The sequence below is a fragment of the Misgurnus anguillicaudatus genome, chromosome 22 (assembly GCF_027580225.2).
Source record: "Misgurnus anguillicaudatus chromosome 22, ASM2758022v2, whole genome shotgun sequence".
NCBI lineage: Eukaryota > Metazoa > Chordata > Actinopteri > Cypriniformes > Cobitidae > Misgurnus > Misgurnus anguillicaudatus.
Window position 1 is genome coordinate 4,560,996 of NC_073358.2, and position 12,614 is coordinate 4,573,609.

Sequence of the window (12,614 nt, forward strand, 5' to 3'; positions counted from 1 at the left end):
TAGAACTGTTTTTGCTTATAAATTTTCTTTGGGGGGGGGGCGCGAAGGAATGCACCATACACAAAAGGGGCCACACGCTGAAAAAGTTTGAGAACCACTGTCATACCTAATGTATATAATCTACTTTTATTTTGAGCATTAGGTGGCACCGTCTCCAAACTGTCCAGGTACCCAAATGTTTAAAAAAGGATAAATAGTTGAAAAGTTAAGTTAATAGTTAGGTTAAGGTTATATATTTCTTGACCTTTATGTGGCACTGTACCCAAATATTACAGGTCAGCTAAAGTCATAATGTTAATGACAACTACCAAATGTACTGCATGACAGTATAACTGTAGGTGTTTGAAATCAAAGGCTAAGACACTGCTTAAGAAAACACATGGATTTTGATTGAACTATAGAAAATACATACTGGGTGGAACATAAAATGAGGAGGTTTCCATCTCACAGTAGTAGTTGGCAGAAAAACTTTCACTCTCAGAGGGATTAGATGTCAAGGGCAGCCGGCTCCTCTTCCTTTGATTGCCCGGAAACACGGAGAAAGAGCCTACAAATGACAAAGACAAAATTCTGCTTTGATTTTAGGCTCCAGCAATTTCAATACCAGTTTAGCTGCAGTACAGTTTTGCATTGGAAAGATCAATCAAATTATAAGATGAGGAGCATCAATCAGTAATTTTACATTAATTTTAATCTGTAACATGACCTTACTCAGTCAATATTAAAGATATCAAGGTAATATTTTCAGATAATATAACCTTTACATGGTGAAAGTAATGCCTACCTGCACTTGGTTGTTGGTTTTCCTTTCTCCACATTTTGACAAAAATCACATGACTGTGGCAAAGTAAAAAAAGATGACAATTAATTTCAGTAGTAGGCTATATGAGTTATTAATAGGGCTTGGGCGTCGTGACGTCATTACTTGTCGTGGCGGCCATGTTGGTTGCCTCCTTTACTGCTGCGCTCCATGCTGCGCTCTGTTTATAGACATACTTTCTCTCAATTGTGTGTCTTAATTTAATTAATTTGTCGTTATTTTTTCAACCATGGTAAACCGTTGCTGTATTAATAATAAAGTAACACATTAAAAGTAATTTACATTAAAAATGACAGATTACAGAAAACTTCATTATGTTTTATTCAATATCGGAAACCAAACATTAACCTCAACCCCTCAGTAATGTGTATACATGACATATAAATGACATTTATATATACGACAGTGAAGTATAACATCTGAATATTAATTTATATAGCTTAAGTCAACATTGAACATAAGGGAACTGTCCCGGTTTACTCGCCCAAAATACGGGAAAATTTCAACAATCATCTTTCTGTTGCTATCCCTCTGCTGACAGCAAAAACTGCTGCATTAACTAAGCTACTTGTGAAGCTAGGTCATACGTGACTTTGCTTACAGATTGGCGTGAAATCGTGCTCTCACAACAACCACGCTGTTATCTTAAAAGGCTATTTATTAACTCTTTTTTTCATATGGATCTTAACCGTTAATAGTTCCGATTTTGTCCACATACCGGTCCCTGCTTCCCTGTTTAACGTATCCCAGTAAATTCCACATCCCTTTCCGGATTTTAACATCTTTTTTCTTTCTTTTAATTCTCCCAACTCCGCCGCTTCTCCTCGTTCAACTTGCTGTATGTTTACATTCGCGAGGCCACCAACATGGCTGCGACGTCCCAGAATGCAACGCGGCGCCCAAGCCCTATTGTTAAACTAGTTTTGGGTTCTCATCTGACTCTATTTTGGATATAAATTTTGTATTTAGGGATTGTAACTTTTCTCAGAAGTGCTGATTAAGTATAGCTCCTAAAAGATACTTGTTTGTAATGAATGTGTGTTTAGATTGGATCATTCATTTTAATCAAATCGCGTAACTTACAAAAGTGTCAACACACATTAAATGACTTGCAAGGTCTTTGTAGTTTTGATATCTACATTACGTTTTTGAATCATTTTGTAATATAGCGAGCTTTTTATAATTTTAACAGATCTGATTCTGAGGGCGAAATCCTCTGCGACACTATGTCCATGCTGACAGGATATCAACAACTGCGTGCAGCGTGAAACTATAAATGTGTTACTAAACACCAAAAATAACATAACTAACCACATGTAATAAGGTTATTTAAATAAAACAGCAGTATAAACGTTTTATTACAACTTACATCTGCGTCGACAGCGAAGCGAGTGCAAACACAGGTGAACGTTAAAATGCTTGTTTGAATTCATGCGGCGCCACAAGAACCGACAGGAGGATGACATCACAATACCGCGAGAGCGATGCGAAATCAGACTTCGTATGATTTCTGGATTCGCTCTCGCGGGACTTTGATGTCATCCACCTGTTGGTTCGTGTGGCGCTGCATGAGCTCGAACAAGCCTAATGTTTACGTTAAGTGCGTAAATCCTACCGTTGTCACGTGAATGCTTTATGGCGCGCGATGACAGCTAGCATAGCCGCATTAAAAACTCACGTGATGTAGTAGAAACAGTACATAATGGCGCAGAAAAGATAGTTCCCAAAAACTTATATGATTTAAGCGAATTTTCTTCTGAGCCGTTTTTGTGTAACTTAGGGGAAGATACAAGCACGTTCGTTGATCAAAAGACGTGTTCTTCACATTTAAATGTACAGGTAGGATTTCTAAACAGCTTACTTTTTAGCATATAGTTTTATTTTATTGTTTAGCTGTTGGTCAGAACAATTACATTGTGTTTCGTTGTTATTTTCATCTCAAACTGAAACAACCAAATATTTAAACAATGTTATGTTAAAATGTAAGTTACCTGATGGCATGAAACCAGAGACACGTGGTACTCTAATGCTCTATTAATAGTATGCGTGCTTTAATTGAACCCAGAAATCTTTGTACTACTAACACAATTCTTTACCAGCTTACATAGGGAGAATATTGTAGCAGGTATAATATTCTCTCCAACTGTTTAATTTTTTTCTTCTTTTCTTTCTTATTTTGCAGATTATTCTGGTTGAAGTGTTTATTTGGTGGGAGTACACGGTACACAACTGTGTGACCAGCTGCTGAGATTTTACTTTGAAACTCGTGCCCTGTACACCACAAAGGCAGAAAGGTTTTAGAAAATGTGAAGTAGACACCCAGGCGCTTTTCAAGTATTGTCAAGTATTTTGTTTGTTTTTAACATCCATACTCACTTGTAGGGATGGGCATAATTAATCGACGATCGATAATTGATTGTTAAGAATTTCGTCGATTTCGTAATTTGTTATCAATTAATCAAATGCATTTTTTTTATTTTACTCCTGTTTCACAAATACTCTGTATGCAGTGCGTTTGCGTATGTGTGCGGCGAATCCGTCAAGCACCCGTTGCAGTGCGCTGCTGACCGCTTATTCTGCATATAAATGTTCATGTGATTGACACTTTCTGTGAACACTTTTCCGCATAAACAATAGAACAAAGCATCATTTTTTTTACAAAACAATATATTTTAGATATTATTTGACAGACTAGTAAGTGTGTATTAAGGATGTTTAAAATCTCTAGCCTGGTGGTCAGGATCTGAATGGATCAAATCATCAGTTTTGCAATGCTTTATTTATCTCCACTGACTCCACATATATCATAAATAAAAATAAGCAGAGTAACTTTGCAAGTCTACCCTTCCACATTATATATTTCCTACTATGTATGTATATGATTTCCAAATAATAAACGAGAGTATTCAACGACAAAAAGCGTCTCATATGGAAAAAATCCTCACAATATTATTATTTCTCAAAACTTTATGACAAAAATAAGCAACTGTATTCCTACAGTTATTCAAAGATACACACATTATTCCGCATATAATTTGAATATTATATAAAAGTATTCATATAACGGCACGTTTCATATGGCAAATAAATATCCTCACATTAACATAACAGCATAATGAAATGAATAAACAGACAATGAAAAAGGATTGAAATATAAATTGTATTATTATTACCGGAAAAAAGCAATATTGCTAAAATAATCTCTGAGGTAAATGCGTCAAAAACGCTGTTCCCGCACAATAAGTCTAAATGAGCAATAACAGCGAAAAAAGCATTATTAGGCCATGTCTCAAAACTTTATATGACAAAAATATATTTAAAATTATAGTTATTCAAAGATGCACACATTATTCCATATTACTCCCGTTTATGAGCACGTTTGTCTCTGGCCTCGCTCTGTTATGTAATAGATTGACAGGTGCGCATCTCCGTCTTTCAAACATATATAATTTTGTATTTACTACCTTAGGAAAATTAGCCATGATTTTATCATTGTGAAATTGTTTTTTTTTTTTTTTGCAGATAAAAAACGATTTGTATTTCCGCAATTTTACTACAAATAACATGGTTATGGTAGGCTATATTGTGGAGTTGGAGACCATAGTAAATTTGTGTCTACTGTTGTTTTACAACAAATAAAAACTAAAAGACTATGTTAGTATAATTATACAATGGTAAATGGGGCTCACAAAACGCACGCTGTTTCACACATACTCTGTATGCGGAATAAGTTAGCGCTGAGGTACCTGTGCATCCCGGTCAGTCTCCTCAGAGCGGCTGTTTTCGGCGGCGGCTGGACTGACGGTCACCATGGGTTGTGGTCGCGTCTGACCTCAAAACATGCTTTTATTTCTCAAAAAAAAAGTAGACTGGTGCAGAAGTTTTATGCGAATTACTAAAGTTAGTTATTTTCACGAGGCTTTAAGTAGCCTAATTTGTTATAGCCTAATGTTAGGAAGGCTAATATCTTGCACTTTCTTCTGGCTTGAATAATTTTGAGTTACATTTTGACAAAACCTTTCAGATCTAAGTATTATGTTTTTTGTTTAATTTAATGTTAAACATGAATCTGTTTTTTATTTTGGAACTAATAATGAGGTCTCTATTTTAGAACGCTGGCTCGCAGCTGCAGGTTCCGCTGCACTGCACATGCACGCACATATATGTTTGAAACATAGTTTAACTGTCTGCCACAAGTTGATCTTGTAATAATGGTCTCATCGAGGAAAAACACGCTGTATATTTGTATTCATTGCATTTTTTAAGTATAAAAGTTAAATAACAAATCTTATTATAAAAATATTAATGATTAATCGATAGTCGATCGTTAATTCTCCCGACGATCGACAAAGAAAACTTAATCGAATGCCCATCCCTACTCACTTGGTAAGGAGAAGATTTGTTAATAAAACATTTAAAGGCTCATGAAACCCAGCTGTTTCAGCTTCAGTCTACCTCACTTTAAAGTCGTGCAATTAGTAGTTTTATCCACAGTTAAATCACAGTTTGTTTAAAATCGGCATCAGCTGCTTTCGAATGGAGCGGCATTTAAAAGCCGTAATTCACTGACAAGCTGGGCCATATCGCAGGTGATAATAAAATGCGAAATTGCCCTGATTGTCAGTGAACCACGGCCCTGATTACACGTACAAGGTTATTTTTAAAAACTGAGAGATTTACCTTCGTTTGTGCCCCTCGTTTACATGCAAATGGAGAACTTGCCTCTGAAACCGATTGTTTCTAAAAACTGCCAGAGTGGAGATCTTAAAAAAACGGTTGGACCGTTGCATGTAAACTGAGACAAATGGATGTTTAAGCAGGCAACGTCACAGAGTATGCGCCAGAGCTCGCGCCTACCTCAAAAGTGCGACCTATGTTTACATGTGACTTCTACTCTGAACGCTTCCAAGATCACATTTATGTTCGTGCAAACTCGTTTTGTGTGTTTGTATAGCAAATACAGCTGCTCCATTATGTCGAGGAGCAGAGATCAGCAATTTTACGCGTGTTCGACTTCATTCGGCGCTGCAAGAACCGACAGACGGATGATGTCAATGTACCGCGAGAGCGAGTTGAGAAATCACACATAGAGGTCTAATTTCAAATCGCTCTCGCGGTACTTTGACGTCATCGAACAAATACTGCAATAACTCCTCCCTCCAACACGAAGAACCAGTCCGCGTCACCACCAGCGCTGCCGGCGATTGGCTTACGTGGGCTTGAGCTTCTCTCGATGGCATATATGCACGGGTACGTGTAACTGAACACTTTTCTGAAAACTTACATGTGTGCATGATATTATTTTTAAAACTGGAGAGGTTGAAATGTCCGTTCATGAAAATAGCCGCCCATGTGTAAACGTAGTCTACGGCTTTGTGTAGTAAATGCCGCTCAATCTGAAAGCAGCTGATAGCGATTCTAATCACGGAACCGGCTTCACTGACGAGATCCACAATGAAAATCACATGCAAATTATCGGCCATCCCTATCCAGATATCTCCATCTTCCTGGAACACACTGATTTTGTACAAAACTCATCAATCTGAAAAGCTCTGTGTCCCTGATTGGCCAGCTAACCTGTAAATTTTGATTGGCCTGAATACCTCTGACGTCTGCCGGAAATGTTACACTCCTTACCATGTTTGAAAGATTTGCTCGCAATGCTAAGGGAAGTATACTTAAAGGCTGTGAGTCTGAAGCGAGAGGAATTATGATAATGTCGGTGTTGTCTACATCACCAATCCCAGGAAGTAAACTGTTGCCTACAATTCGTGTGTTTGTTGTAGTTCAATTTACATTGGAGACGTTTACTCACTTCATTGTTTACTTTGGGGTATGTACCTTTTGCATATTGTTAACATGTACTAATACACACCTACACACTAAAGGAAATGTTAAATCGTGTATCGGAGGATATGTGCTCTTTAAAGATTTCCCGAGCAAAATCGTATTTGAAGGCAAACCAGAAGCACACAAACAAACCAGGCCTGCATCTCAATTTGCCTACTTATACTATGCACTAAAATTATGTACAGTTTTGATAACGTATAGACATTTGAGTGCATTGAAAGAGATGATAAATCTTATTTCGACTACTACTTAGTACTGGCAGGGCAGGTCTGGCCCTGACAGCATCGCAGAGAAAATCGTCAAAGGTATTTATACTGTTTTACCACAAAAACACCTGCAGCCCATGGACGCCATGGACATTGTCTTCTATGATGTACAACGCAACCATCCCTGTTAACATCATTAAATTGAACTAAACTAAACTTGAGATATTCAGAAATGTGCAAGCAGAGGATATTAAAAGTGACCCATCTTATGATGATAAGCCTTTTGGCCATTGTTTTTAATATAATTTTTGTTTGTCTTATGGTGAAAAAATGAGAAATTTGCAGAGGGCAACACCCAAAAACAAAGTTGAAAAGCACTGTGTCTTCTTGTTTTAGTCATAAAGAAAATAAACTGTGTGTGTGTGTGTGTGTGTGTGTGTGCGTGCGTGCGTGTGTGTGTGTGTGTGTGTGTGTGTGTGTGTGTGTGTGTGTTTGTAAATAAAAAAACTTTGTAAAACACTGCATTTGTGATTCTGTTCTACCACTTAATTCATGAGTTTTCTCATTTGCTGAAAATATAGCATAGGGAGTGACTCAGATTTATGTCTCTTCATATTTGTGAAGCTTCTGGATTTAACATTGTAAGGTTAAAGTAAGATTACGCTGCCCTGGATACTAGTATTTGGGTCAGGTTTTGCTTACATTCTGAGGGCTTTATAACACACATTTTATGTCATAATGTCCATAAATGTGAAAAGGCTTCCCTACTGGAAAATCCAGCATAAGCTGGTGAGCTGGTTTTAGCTGGTCTCTTAGTTTGGTGTTTGCTAGTGTAGCAAGCTGGTCTAGCTGTGTTTTTGTCACTTTTTAAGATGCTCTAGCTGGACTTTGCTGATCAGGCTGAAAGACCAGCCTGACCAGCTTTGCCAGGCTGAGAGGACCAGCTTAGACCAGCTACTGCCACCAGCTTATGCTGGTCTTTGCTGGATTTTTCAGTTGGGTAAGTAATTGTTGAAAAAAAAATTGTTCAGAAAGTTAGAAATGAAATTAAGCCAATCTTTTTAGAAAAGAGCTCAGCTGAGAAATAAAAGACAATTTTTAGGTAAATATAATTATTATTGACTAATGCCAACTTTAAAAATAATAGCACATTTATTATAGTAATTAAAATAATAAAAACAACATGGTTTATTTGTCCCGAATTTAAAAATAATAGCTCATTTATTATAGCAATTAAAAGAAATTGCTATAATAATTTCCTAAGAGAAATGCTGTCAGGTTTTTACACAACACTGCGAATGCTAATAACACATTTATTGAATTTTGATGTAATGCAATTTAGAACGCGTGACGTCACGCACAGCATTGTTTTAGTTTACTTTAGTCGTCTAGGCAACCGAAGAGGCAGCTGGATCGCGCCGGACAATTCTGGTATAAAGTCGGAGTGGTTTCGACGGCATCAACGCGTAAATTTCAGGTACTGTACAAAAAATATTTTTTTCTTATATATCTGATGGTTAGTCTATATTTTAACGTGAAAAATGCAAAATAGAGGTAAAAATTTTTTGTGATTAATGTAAACGTAAATTCAACTGTTTTTTAAATAAGCCGTTAACGAGTAAAGTTAAGGCTTCGTTAAATTCATGAGGTATTCCTTATTTCTGTTGTGTTTTCCAGTTTGCGTAACGTTAATTAAATTACCCGTAATAACAAACGTCTGAGGTAATTTATCCGTACTAAAGAATTTACAATTTAGGCACTTTACTTTTTCACAATTAAATTAAATTGGGCTTGCTATCGTTGTATGTATACCAGAACAAGTGTTGCGATTTTAACCGCAAACTAAAGCTAATTCAAATTAATTAAAAAGATTGCAATCCAATATTAAAGCGTCCCACTAACGTTATGTACGTAAGTTACGTATCTACGCTGTCGCGGCTGTCAGTTTGGTTCCGCTCAACGCAGCTTCGGATTTCCTCAGGCGAAGTGCAGAGTAAAAACAGCCTTGAAATTGTTATAGACATTTAGTTTAAAACTACAAACTACAATTTAACGAAATTTCAATGACTTTGAACAACGCGCACCGGAGTTTTACCAATCGCAAAATGGAAAACAATAGGACAAAATAAAGTGATGACTTTTGAGCTTCAAAAGGTCAGTATTTTGTTATTCTTGAACTCATAGACGTGTTATTGGTGTCATTTTAAAGGATTTTTTAAGGTCTTTCTATACGAAGTTTTAGCATTTAACCATATTGAAAATTTTACTCACATACCTAACGTTACTATATGGGATTAGTTAATTTCACGACATTTTCTTGAGTTCTAAAACACAATACAATTTAATGACTAATTCAAAATATAAGTAAAGCATAATGGAACATTAATATGCAATGAACAGTACATTAGGTGATTTATTTATAATTTTTATTTAAGATTACGTACTCTACAAATGTTTTTTTAGGCAGATAAAAACGCCAGGCGTCGTTCTAAAAAATAGCGCTTGAGGGCGCTTTGGAAGAGCAAATGTGCCGATGGGCTTTTGTTGATATAATACAAAACATCCGCGGAAGTTTTTTCTTATAAATATCTGATTTTCCAGATAAGTTGTTTAATAAATGCGTATTGACATTGTGGTAGCACGTTGTGTTATATATAAAAATCGACATGTTATCCATTTTTTGACGTAGATGTTGGCGCCACTATCTTTTTGTGCTCCCTTCCGGTAAGCCATAACGCTACGAGTGTGTCGTTTTGACTGGCAAGTTAATGTTTATTGTGAAATCCTGAAGGACCAGCATAATTTGGGTTGCCATAATAGCATAATAAAGTAAATCTCTACAAAACATTTGACTAATCAACGCAACAGAGCTGAATGTGAATGTGGCTCATGTTGTGCACCCTTGATCTTTATCCACGCATCCATTCAGTAAAACCTTTCATATAAACTAATTTAATCTCATCTATCTATTCTTATCTACACTGTGTTCCACATTATTATGCGATGTATTAGTAAGATTTCAATTAAAACATTCAGGTTTTACAGAAGCTTTGATTTATTGCCCAAATCAACCCAAATCGTTTTAACTAACTGATATCAGTCTCAGACAGGTTTAGTTTGCACGATAAAACTAAAGACAGAAACTAGTTTAATGAATGGGAGATTTAAAGTCATGTCAAAACTATGCTCATATATTATTATGTAACTTGTGTTCAATACACTATTTGATTTATATTGTGTTTGTGCTGATGTCTATCAGCACATTTGACAGATTTCTGTTTTGTGGATAATTTTAACCCACTAAATTTTGATAAAGTGCATTTTGTCGCTTTATTTTTGTTGTTAATACGAACATCTGATGGAAGATGTCATATCTTTCACTTTCAATTATTATTAATCTTAGAACGTGTGAATATATGCCTTTTTTTAATAAATGTATTTATTGCATTGAATTTAATTAACCAGCAGAACCACAGTGCCAAAAACACCCATATGTTTTATGCATTAATATGCACTATGTACAGCCATCACATTTAATAGCCTGTCTAATTACAAAATAATGGATGAATCTGCATTAAGGAAACAAAATATTCCATTAAAAGTCTGTTTGTGGTTTGTTATGTGTTGCTAACGTTATTCTATGCCTGTCTTAGCCTGACCCATTTTCAACTAACACCCCCTAAATGTACTAATTTAATGAGAAATAATCCACTACAATCGCATTGATGCACAAACTCATTTGATTTACATGTAGTGCTAATATACAATCTTATTTTTTAAACATCTAAAGTCTTAAAACTTTAATCAAGTTCATCACACTTTAAATACATAAAAGTTCGTAACGTTTTAAATGTATGTAACGTAAATTAATTGGGAATATATTGTTTGGGAATATAATTTATATAAAAAAAAAATCCTTTTAGCCTGCCCCCGCAAGCCCCACCCCAAAAGTGTCAACATTGTAACGCATATTTTCTCTAAATGTGTAAAAGCATGTGCAAGTTATAACGTAATTTTAATAATTGAATGGTTTTAGTAGCTGGATAGTCGTTTAAGCTGGTTGGCTGGCCTCTGGTGGAAGCCACTGGTCAGACTAATACATAAGTAAATAAAAAAATTATAAAATCTGTTTTTCTAATCTGCAGGGACACACCAAACTGACTGTCAGCCATCAGGTCACCCTACATGCTGAATCTGCGTCACAGTAAGTCATTATTTTGAATATATTTTGGCCTGTATATGTCTAAGGATGTATGTTTTCTTTACTGAAATGTATCTCATGATCTTCTGAAGGTGTTAGAAACTCAAATAGACTAAAATATAACAGTGTCAACACACAAATGCTTGTTTGAAACTACTTAAATTATAAACTTATCATATTTGTATAAAATGTATTATATATATATATATATATATATATATATATATATATATATATATATATATATATATATATATATGAAGAGGTCAGATGCAAAAGCCGCTAAACACCACCTTTGTCGAAAATGAGATAATGATTGTAACCAAATGCTCTAGAGAGGTGTGTGTTCAGTAATTAATATCGCGTCAAATTGCATCTGAACTCTTCATGTTATTATATAAACAAATAATAAATGTCAGACCGTAAAAATCAGGGCCGTATGTATAAAGCCGCTCAGAGCAAAATTTTAGTCTTAAAGGATAATTCCGGTATTTAACACTTTGAGTCTCATTTCTGGTTTGTTTTGGATGAACTACAGTGATGGACACAGACATTTTGACAATTGGTCGTGTCTTGACTTTTCGACTCATTTAGAAGCGTCTCTTGACTGCTTCAGAATGGAAGTCAATGGCCATGCACAAAATGTCATTAAAACAACACTTAACATTCATTTTCAAAACTGTACTACTCACCGAGTGGTTCATGGTGTTCGTTGATGATTAAAAACAAATATATTGGCGCAATGTATGATGTCAATCCGTGTTATTTGCTATAGTGGACCTATTTTTTCAGATACCTCACAACCGCGTATATACTTCCGCTCTATATTTGAGTCTGAAGCATGAATGAACGTAGTCCAACAAACTGTAATAAAACGGTAGCATACTTTCAAAATCAAGTTTATTTATAACACTTACACCATAAACATCAAATTCCACACATCCAATATGTTTTTTTTCATCGGCAGAACAATAAAGAAGATATTTTGCAGAAACCCCAGTGCTCCGTCATGCAAGTCAACAGATCCGCACACTTTAAGAGCTAAATCATATATATCCAATACAACAGTAATCCCCCATAACTCCGTGTGACATATTGACGTCTTGTGAAGCAAATCAATCAGTTTTTGCAAGAAACTGAACGTTATTTACAACATTATTAGCGTGAATGCCAAAGCAGGAAGCGTATTTTCCGTTTGAGGCGATCTTCCACTGGTGCAGTTTGGTGGCTGTTGGCTATGGATGTTGGTCTCTCTGCGCCACCTATAGAGCGGGAGCGTGAAGCGCACTTCCTGCTTGGCAAAAGCTCTGCATTAACGCTGTAAAATATTTATATATATATTCGAATCTCAAAACTGAAAATCGAATGTCAACCCACGGAACGAATATTCGAATATTCTGGTCCAGCCCTACAAATATGGGAAAAATTTATTCTGAGAGAAACCGAGCGAAAAACAACAACCACATGTAAACAGTCCCTTTTCTGTTTCCCGGCGGCGGAGTGATATATCAGCGAGCAATAAGTCTTCCAGAGAAGT

The 12,614-nt window shown here is 35.8% G+C and overlaps 1 long non-coding RNA gene across 2 annotated transcripts in view; it reads left to right on the top strand.

Moving 5' to 3' along the window:
• The first annotated feature begins 8,615 nt into the window (after nucleotides 1-8,615).
• LOC129440914 (uncharacterized) overlaps nucleotides 8,616-12,614 on the top strand; it is a 54,881-nt gene continuing 50,882 nt past the window's right edge. The window contains exons 1-2 of one of the 2 annotated variants that reach the window (XR_012365508.1): nucleotides 8,616-9,030; nucleotides 11,022-11,080. This is a non-coding gene — a long non-coding RNA (uncharacterized lncRNA). The remainder of the gene's footprint in view (nucleotides 9,031-11,021; nucleotides 11,081-12,614) is intronic. The other variant, XR_012365507.1, reaches the window with a different exon arrangement.